The sequence below is a fragment of the Watersipora subatra genome, chromosome 4 (genome assembly GCF_963576615.1).
Source record: "Watersipora subatra chromosome 4, tzWatSuba1.1, whole genome shotgun sequence".
Lineage (NCBI taxonomy): Eukaryota > Metazoa > Bryozoa > Gymnolaemata > Cheilostomatida > Watersiporidae > Watersipora > Watersipora subatra.
The window spans coordinates 24320682-24330838 of NC_088711.1; positions in this window are offsets into that span (position 1 = coordinate 24320682).

Here is a 10157-nt window from a genome sequence, read left to right on the forward strand (position 1 = left end):
ACTCTTCACTCCCTTGGTTTTACAAGTCCACCAATCTTGACCTGTGTGACCTCTCTTAACTTCGCTCTCTCTCTGTCAGACTTATTTGTCAGGTTTTGCAACTCGACGTCATCTGAAACATAACTTGGCCCAGCAATAATGGTTCTTGACGAAAACGGCTTAACCGGCTTAATACTTCTACACTCCTTAACAGCCTCAAACTTACTTTCGCATAACGCATTTACAACAGCAAATAATTTAAGCTGCCTTAACTCAGTTATGCCCAAGAAGTTCGTTCTCAATCCTTTCACCACATATACCTCTGTCTCCATAAATCTATATTTACTTTCCAACTGAACACCCGCTTTACCGACTACTCTTAGCTTACGACCATCTATTCCCGCCAAAACAGTAGATGGCTCCTCTAGCCGTAGGTTCAGCCTTTCGGCCGTCCCCTCGGTTACAGTCGACACCTCTGCCCCAGTATCAAACGTAAATTCAATGTTCTTCCCATTGACCTTCAAAACCTGTACAATTCTCCTTTCTAGTCAACTGTCACCCTCATACTTATCCCTAGAACCAGAGAACCCAACACTTCTGCCCTTACTACTATCTTGGTACCTCTCCTTATACTTCTCCCCCTCAAACCTATCCATACTGTTGTCCCTGTACCTGCCAAATTTGTCTCTAATCTCGCGGGGGCTTTCTCGGCCCCTGTACCTCTCCCTACTACTGTCCCTGCTACCATATCGTTCGTAGCTATTATCTCGGCTACCTCCTGACCTCCTGCTACTACCTCGCCTGTCATAACCTACTTCTCTCCTATCCCTACAATAACGGGATACATGTCCTCGCTGTCCACAACAAAAACATTTAATGGAGAGACAACTCCTCATCTCATGCCCACTACGTTTGCAATTGTAGCATACTCTACCTCCACTGCCTTCTCTACTGCTTGCTCTAGATCTAGAGACATGCCTCTCCCTGCTATTATCTCTATACTTTCTACTGTCACTGTCCTTGTTATACTCCCTGCCTCTTGTCCCATATCTACTAGTACCTTGCTCTTCACTACCATAATACTCTCTACTACTCCTAGGGCTCCCCCTAGGGGAAGATCTACCTGCTGAATCATAACTTCTGTCTCTATCATTACTTCAGTACTGCGCTCGGGTATCAAACTCTGATACCTTTGCTATTTCTCTCTTAACCTCACTCTTTAACTCGGTACTTCTACCCTCATTTCTCAAAAATCTATCAGAGCTGTTGGCCATTTCACGAGCCCTCAATGCCTCCTGCAATAACGCCCAAGTAAGATTGGCATTCTTCATTAACTCTCTGCTTACTTCTCTATCTCTCAACCCGTTAACCGCCACAATAAGGGCAAACCTTACCCTATCATTATTGTTATTCACCTCTGCATATCTGCTCAAACTCTCTACCCGTTGCAAAAACTCTCTATCACTTTCCCCAAGTGTCTGCCTAGCCGTAAGGAACTTATGCCCCTTTACGAACATACTCTCCTGTTTACCATAATAATCCTGTAAAACCTCCACTGCCCCTTCATAAGTAGAATTTACGCCATCTACGTCAAACCCTGCACCCCTCAATACTTCTCTACCACTGTGCCCAATAGCTCTCAATAGTGGCACTAACCTACCTCTACCTCTCATAATAGGGTGTCTATCGCCACCTTCACCTTCGTAACCTCTTCTCTCAACAGCACTCTCAATACATAAATTCATCTCCTCTATGAATCTCTCCCACGACCCATCACCGTGCACACCGAACACCAGCTTCGAAAGACCACTCTCCATCTCTACCCGATACAATATCTCCCTCGCCACAAATACACTCTACCCCACTCGTATAATTAGTGTAACTCCCACCTCCGAATATGTAATAAATAATTGCACCTCAACAACACCGCTAGTACACCTCACAACACTACCCTAATAAATAATTGCACCTCAACAACACCGCTACTACACCTCACAACACTACCCTACCTCACGTTACCTCACCTGCACGCCCGTGAAAGGGTCTATTCAACCGTTTTAACTTACCCCGCAACCAGAAAAATTATTGCTAATGATAACACAAAAGGAAAAAAAATCAGAGCTTCGTCAACTGCGCCATGTTATATAGACGTGTGTACTCACATGTGGTTGAAGCAAAGAAGGAAGCTCTCTCAATCTCCCGACTCCTTTATACTCCCGTAACCTCTCGTACTTCCTGTAACCTCTCGTACTTCCTGTAACCTCTCGTACTTCCCGTAACCTCTCGTAACTACCTGTAACTACCATGACCTCGGGCATTAGCGTAGCCCGCGGCCCACCAGCTCGATTATACAACAGGTGGAAGGTTTTTTTCATAAGATCCCTTGATGAGAACAACCTGTATCTGGCATCGGCTTCACTTGTAGAATCAGACTTGCCATAGTTAATTAGTAATCTTTTATTTTGCTGATAACAAAATAACAAAAAGCCTCTATTTGCAGGCATATTATCCAATAAAACGGAAACCGGATAAAATAAAACGGACTTGCCATAAAGATGCAGTGTTGAACGTGTTAGTGCGTTGAAAAACTATTTATCTATTAGAATGTGGTAGTTGATTATATTGAATTATGTAATCCATGACAGCTAACTTTGGAAATCGGTATAATTAGTAAATTAAAGTTTTCGATCATTACTACAAACGCGGACGGTCGCTCGGAGAGACAGGAAACTGACTAAAAACCTAATTGATATCGGGGTAATCTAATACCCCCGTACTACAACATGACGTAAATGTTGGTCTACGGCTCTGATTAGCTAGTCCGACTGACTGCACACGGCGTAAGAAAAGATTTATTTTTGTATAACTACTCACCACTTAATGGCTAATTACTCTTAGCTTATCAACTAAAATAGCAGTAGGAAACTAAATTAATAATGAATAAATTAGAAACATGTTAAAAGTGTCAAGCTACCATAGACCCCATCTTCTGCCACCTCTTGACACGATAATGCCCTGTCCTGTGGCCACCAGACTAATAATACATATCGCATCACAATACAAAACATAAAGGACAGAAAGTAGAGTTGTCAGTCTATGCTTTTTATTGTAAAATAACTGCCGCGGTCAGACAACTCCAAAATAATCCAGATGATTTTTCACCAATATCTACTCAAATATCTAAAAATTTAAATTCCTCAGGCAACGCGTTGATACATGATTTTCTTATTTGCTGCCAAATAATTAGGGCAAATAGATAATGTTTGTCTGATATACAATTTAAACATTCAAAATCTTGTTATTCTATTTAATCTTCAGGTATGATCTGCTTAGGAATGCAATCTAATTGCGCATTGCTCTTCTGTTATAACGAACAGTGGCAACCCAATGGTTAACAGAATCTAATACTATTCCAATTTTACTTTTGTCCTATTAAACTCACTTTTGATGTAGCAAAAGATCATTGCGAAATTTTCAAATTGGAGTTTTTCAGAAATATGGTGGTGTATAGAAGTATTGGCAAAAGCAGATAGCATAATGGAGAACTGACTAAACATCGGAGACACATGCAATATTACAATGAACATGACACCTAATACGTTAGAGGACCATCAATAAAGACAGTCATCATATAGTCATGTACAAGCAGCTTAGAAACCTTCTGTACAAGTAGCTCATGAGGAAAGAGACATCAATTGACATGGCACCATTAAAATATATTAGACCTTTACCAGACACGACCAAGACAATTGGAGTTAGTCATCATTTCCAATCACTACACTCCTATAAGGACCTGCTGACCGATGGCATTTTTGTGATGGCTGCGATTACCTGTTCGTTTTTTAGCTTTGAAGAGCTTGTAATCACATGTCCATATATTTTGCACTACGACACAGCAGAGTAAGACATGGTGAGCCTTTTGATACCAAATAACGGTAATGCGAATTTTGCTGCAAGTCATTCTTTAAGCGCCATAAACGCCGTAGGTTGGAATCCCTCTATTTTGGTAACATACTTAACTTGACGTGGTTATTGTTTTGACACGTGATATTATCACGTGAACTGAAAGGCCAATAAAAAGCTCAATATAAAATGTCTCGTAGCCCTAGTTTATGGCAAACACTTCTACCGGTTCTACCGGAAAGCCGTTATCAAATATAAACGCTCACTACTTTACAGTTTTGTTTCAGCTTGGTGTAACCATCTAGTCGTAATCCGATCATGTAACCCATACTTCCTGCCAAATGGTGCAAACAATTTCTGCAGCATTTTTCCAATATCAGAGGGGATAGTCACCAACTGGCTCGTCATGTTTATCAGAGAGTTATATGCACTGCTTCGAGCTAAGGTTAAAAAATTAAACAACTTTTCATGATAGGTTTTGAGATATTGGTGCTCAGAGTGACAGCATTACAATGATGAAGAAATACACGCGTAAGAACAATAGAAATGGTTTTATTGAATGTGTGAAATATATTTGTGAAAATATTTCGACAAATGAGGTAGCATGAATGTGTAAACAGAAGCTCATCGTGTTCAACTACGTCCCATTTGAGCCGTTTTGGAGAGAGATTCCAACCTACAGCATTTTAGTGATGGCTGCGATTAACTGTTCGTTTTTTAGTTTTTAAGAGCTTGTAATTACATTTCCACATTTTTTGCATCTATTAGAGCAGGAGGGTATCAAAAAGCTGTCAAAAAAAGTTATTTATTCCTTTTGAAGGTGGGCTATGTGATAAAAGTGGCATCTAAATCAGAGTTTCGAGCTGATTTCAAATATCTGGTTTCTACACCTGTCAGATTGTTCATTTTTGAGCAATATAATTAATATATTATTTTAATTAAGTAAATGTCTGTAATGTTTTATGTGCTTCTACCAGCAATGTGGTAATGAAAATAGCACATAAATACTAAATAATTAGCAATAGCCTAAGTTGGAATCAATTCTGATAACACTAAAATATTTATTCTTCAAATATTAGAATAATATTAGAATTGTATTATATAATGTTATGTATTTTCAATTTGGTTGATATTTTAGCAGCTTTACAGTTTGTCCTTGATATTCCGCAACTCCTATATCATTACAGATCTGCAAAACAAAATGAAAAGTATTTTTAAAGACTCAGATCATGTATATATAATATTTTAGTATACATATATTTCATCATTAATGCTCATTATGTTGAACCGTGTACTTTATTATGCAAGGGAAATCGCAATTAGTCAGTGTTTTATACGTTACATATACATGTACATATATGTATATGTATTCTAATCAAACATGAGCACACCTTGGGTTACAATACTACTCGAATACTAACCTTCTATTCACAGTCATCTGAGTCTTCTGCATCACTACTTTCATCTCCATCCTCTTCATTTTTATTGCTACAGCAGCTGCATCTGCACATGCCCGTACACTTGAGATCTGTATTGTGGCACTGACAGCAACGCGACTGGCACCCAGTTTTGCATCGACAAAACATGTCCATGAGCACATCAGGAGGTGCTGGTTGTTGTTTCATCCATCTAGCTTTAAGCTCTCCATCCTCCATAAACCATCCATGTTACTTGGGGGAATGGGGCATTGATGATGATTTGCTTGGCTCTTCTCCATATCGCGGCCTGATAGGCAGCCCTAGATATATATATAGAGATTCAACTCATCCAGTTTGGGTGGTAGGTTTGATTGTGATGAGCGAGACAGTGAGCAGAAGATATACCGTACTTCATTGATGGAATTTGTCTCTTCACTATATAATCTGCATATGAATGTCTCAGTAGATTCTCTTATTGCACTATCAACTTCAAAATATGTTCCCAATGATTTCAGTGTGTTACAGAATTCAGGATTGTTCTTTAGCAGCTTGAAGAAAGTTATCATCCCTTTGAAATAGAATGCGCTTTCACTGTCGTATCCACTTAGAGCATGGAGCTCGAGCAGTGCTTCGCATCGTTCAGGTGTGAGGACGGTAGACAGACAGCCTATGGTTACATATCTCAACTGCTCCTTACCACAGCAGTAAATGAGTTCCTGTGATGGCAGCTCATCCACTAAAGATAGACAGCTTATGAAAACATTTGTGTCCTGGCACTTGACTAGAACTTTTGAGCTGGGTTTGTCTTCCATTATCTTTGTGATATGTGATAACATGGGCGTATCTGCTTCCTCGTGGTCTGGTGTCAAACTGGTGTCTATCTATTTGGCTTACAGCGATTGATCCATCAAGGTCATAGCTGATCATGTGGCATTCTTGAGGAAAAGCTGTTACAAGATCTAGCTTCTGTTTCACAGTTGACTTGCTCCATGTATCCTTCAAAGATTTCACTAGGGCTTTTATAATAGGCATAATGACATAACAAGTCTGAACTCTCATCAAAGTTCTCAATGCTTAGCACTTTTTGAGCAATCTCACATGGAATGCTCTTTTTTTCCAATATCAACCATCTGCTTGAATAATGTTTGGCTGTCGCGTATTGAAGTTTAGTCACTCTGACTAGGGTTTCATTCACAGACTGATCAAGACAGTGAAACAAGCAGTCTTGGTGCATCCTTGGCAAGGATTAAAAATGCTGAGAGTTGACTCACCAAATCTCAAATAAAAGCATTTATTAATTTTCGAGATTGTAAAATAGTTTTCTTTGTCTGATATGTAAGGTTATCCAATGAAACTTGGAGTTGCCCCCTCCTATTTCAAAGTGCTTTTTAGCTCAGAAGTGTGCAAATACATAGGTGTAGAAACATTATAATTGAATTCAGCATAAATTTCTGACTATGAAACATCTCTGTATGAATAGCCCACCCTCTGAAGGAAAAGTCTGAAAGATAGGTTTATGTTCCTGCTCTACTAAATGTTCGTTTTGTCACTTGCTTATTTGTAAGTTTGGACAACAACAGTTAGTGTGTCCAAACTTATCTGTTGTTAATTGTGTGCACTAGTGCAATAGTGGTCATTTGATATCTGCACCTCCACATGCATATTTTGATTGTCGACCTTCACAATCAACTTGCATTTATTTAGGTGTCAATACTTCATGATTTTTAACAAATGAAAAAGTGGTTTTTTATAAAACTTGTTTTTGCAAGCCTTCAACTCGTTAAACTTACTCTTTGAACTTGCCAATGTAAAGTTTGGTTAAAAAATCACTATTCATTTTTTACGAATGTGAGTTGTATTCCTTATTCAACAAAGTTACATTATTTTAGATACACGGTGGCACAACAGAGGACCACATCATTGAAAAAGTTGAAGCTGCTCAAGAACAAGCCAAGAAGAACAAGGAGTTGTGTGAGTCATACGCCAAAAAACTGGACACTACAAAGGTGAGCAAAAAGTGCATGAGTGAAAACAACCTATTTGAGTCTCAATTTAATAATTTTGTGAGCTAGTCCTTTTGTAATCTTTTGTAATATCCTTTTGGAATGTTATCTTGCTATTTATGCTTATGAAATGTGATCTCTTTCGAAAGATCTAATATGAATTCAGTGTTAAAGAAACTAAGATTGCAAAATTATTAAGAGCACAGTTAAAACTTTATTACTAACATTGTTCAAATATGATTTTGTTGTGTATTGGCACATACAAGTAAGAATTAGCTTCTATTTAATTTATTGCGTAACATTTCAATAAATAGATAAGCATTGTATTAATAATACTCGGTCCCTAATAATAAAACCAGGTACTTTTGAGTTTAAATAAACACAGGCTGATGATTAAACCAAGGTCAGCCACAACAGGTTATTGCTTAATTTTTAGAATACAGCTAAGCTGAAGTTGCTAAACTCAGTCTTTGACAAATACAAATCAGCATGCAGCCATAAAACCTGATGCTATAACATTATATATACTGGAGATTACTGTTGTCACAAAACTTGGCTTTATCAAGCAGCATCTTTGTTGTCAAAGTCAACGTTTGTTGTGACTCAATAAATTACATTTAGAAATAACAAACAATTTTACAAAATTTTGTTTTTGGTTTTTTGAGCTAATATAAAACTGCTGAGCTCTAACATTCATAGAACATACATATAACATCCATAGAGCATATATAGAACATACATATAATATACGTTGAACATACATAAAACATTCATAGAACATACATAGAACATGCATAGAACATACTTAGAACACACATTGAACATACATAGCACATACATAGAACACACATAGAACACACATAGATCATACATAGATCATACATTGAACATACATAGAACATACATAGAACATATGTTGCTTATTAGACTGTAAATTTTGTTCTGTTATTTTAAATATAATTTTAGCAGCAATTCAATCAGAACGATATTGGTAAATATGAAAGTGAGTGTGCATTCAAGTAAACTTTAGGACAACTCTGGGTCAGTAGGGTTTTCAGAAAACTTTAAACTATAAACTTTAAAATTTTAAAAACTTATAAAATTTATAATGAAGCCTTATTATAAACTTTATACTGTTTTTTAAGCACGTTTAAAGTAGAAACAGGTTATATTGGTTTGCCGTGATCACAAAAAGGTTGTAAAAAGAAGCTAGATGACCATTATGGTCACATTGTTATGGATTTCATGACATATTTAAAAAACATTCATTTATAATGCTACTCAGAATGTACCAGTTTATCTCATCTTAATAAATATATATTAATGTTTATATATGTATGTACATGTACCATACTTTTTGGACTATTAGCCGCTACTTTTTTCAGATGGTTTGAGCCAAATGGCTTATTTAGAAGCTGTGGCTATTCTGTTGTTTTTTCTTTTATGGCTAGGGTCGCACTAACCGGAAACTCCGGTTAACGCGTTTCTAGCGGTGAAAGAAAAAGCGAAACAGTACTGTTCCGTTAGGCACTGGGTTTAAGAGTGGCAGTTAATACGGAACAGTGTCTAATGGCACTGTTCCATTAAAATGGAACTGCTAGTTAAAACGAAACAGAGCCTAACGGCACTGTTCCGTTTTAACTAGCAAAGTTGCTGCCGTGTTAAAAAGCACTGTTATGAGTTCTGCGGCCTATACAAAAGGTGCGGCCTATGTATTTTTTTATTATCAATATTTAAAAAAATAGCAAATACAGATTATATAGGGGTGCGGTTAATAGTCCGGATAATACAATGTATATTTCAGGAAAACAGTTTTTTTCTGAAATGCCATGGATGCGTGAGGAGATTTTCTCCAAGATTCTCAGCTAGGCTACATATATTTAAAAGCTTTTTGAATGTTTGTTACCATCAATGCATGATTAACTAAGTACTGATGAGTAAGTTGTTTTTGCTGATTGCGTGTTGCATTACTACTGATACTTTTATGTTAAATTTTAGGCGCCACAATCTTGTTTCTGGATGAAGCGAATACCACGGAAGCTATCGGATTGGTTAAAGAAATTCTATGTGATGGCCGGATGAGGGGAAAGCCTCTGGAAACAAAATATGATCTCAAAATCATAGCTGCTTGCAACCCATACAGAAGGTAAAAAGTTATAAGTACCTTGCTCAGTTTGTTATCATGGTGTGATGCATCTTGATGCCGCATTGAAAGAGCAAAATTTAAATAAATTTTTGCCGCATCCGAGTATAGCTATTTATAGCTTTGTCTCTTTTGGTTTGCCTTTTGTGCGAGGAGAGTTAATATGCTCCCGTTAACTCATTCATAAAATTATTCCAGTAGCAAAAGTATCTGTCTCTCCATATGCAACTGGCTGAAGTATTCAGAAGTTAGTTTCCTTTACGCCCACATGATTGAGGCATTGACTTTCCATGGCCAATCTATTGCCCATAGTTTAATCTGCTACAACATAACCAAGTGCTTAGACAGACAAATGCAAATATAACACTGATTACTACTCATATTTTATACTTCTACTTCTGGTTAAATAAGAGACTTTACGCGTGCCTCTTTTAATTGATAAATGAGTTTGATAAATCCAAACTATGATTTAATTGCTATAAAACTTTACAACACAACCTATACAACACATCCACGATTATATTTATAAGATTCCTTTACATGGCAAGACTAGTATTAGGTTCCATTGAATGAACTTATTGAATAACAAAGTGTCACTCAGAGTAAACAGCCGACTAGGTACCTGCTTTACTGATCACGCGCTGGCGTACCCAACGAAACATTTATAAAGACAATTTTATGCCTACACATCCGATGTAATAATTTGGTCAC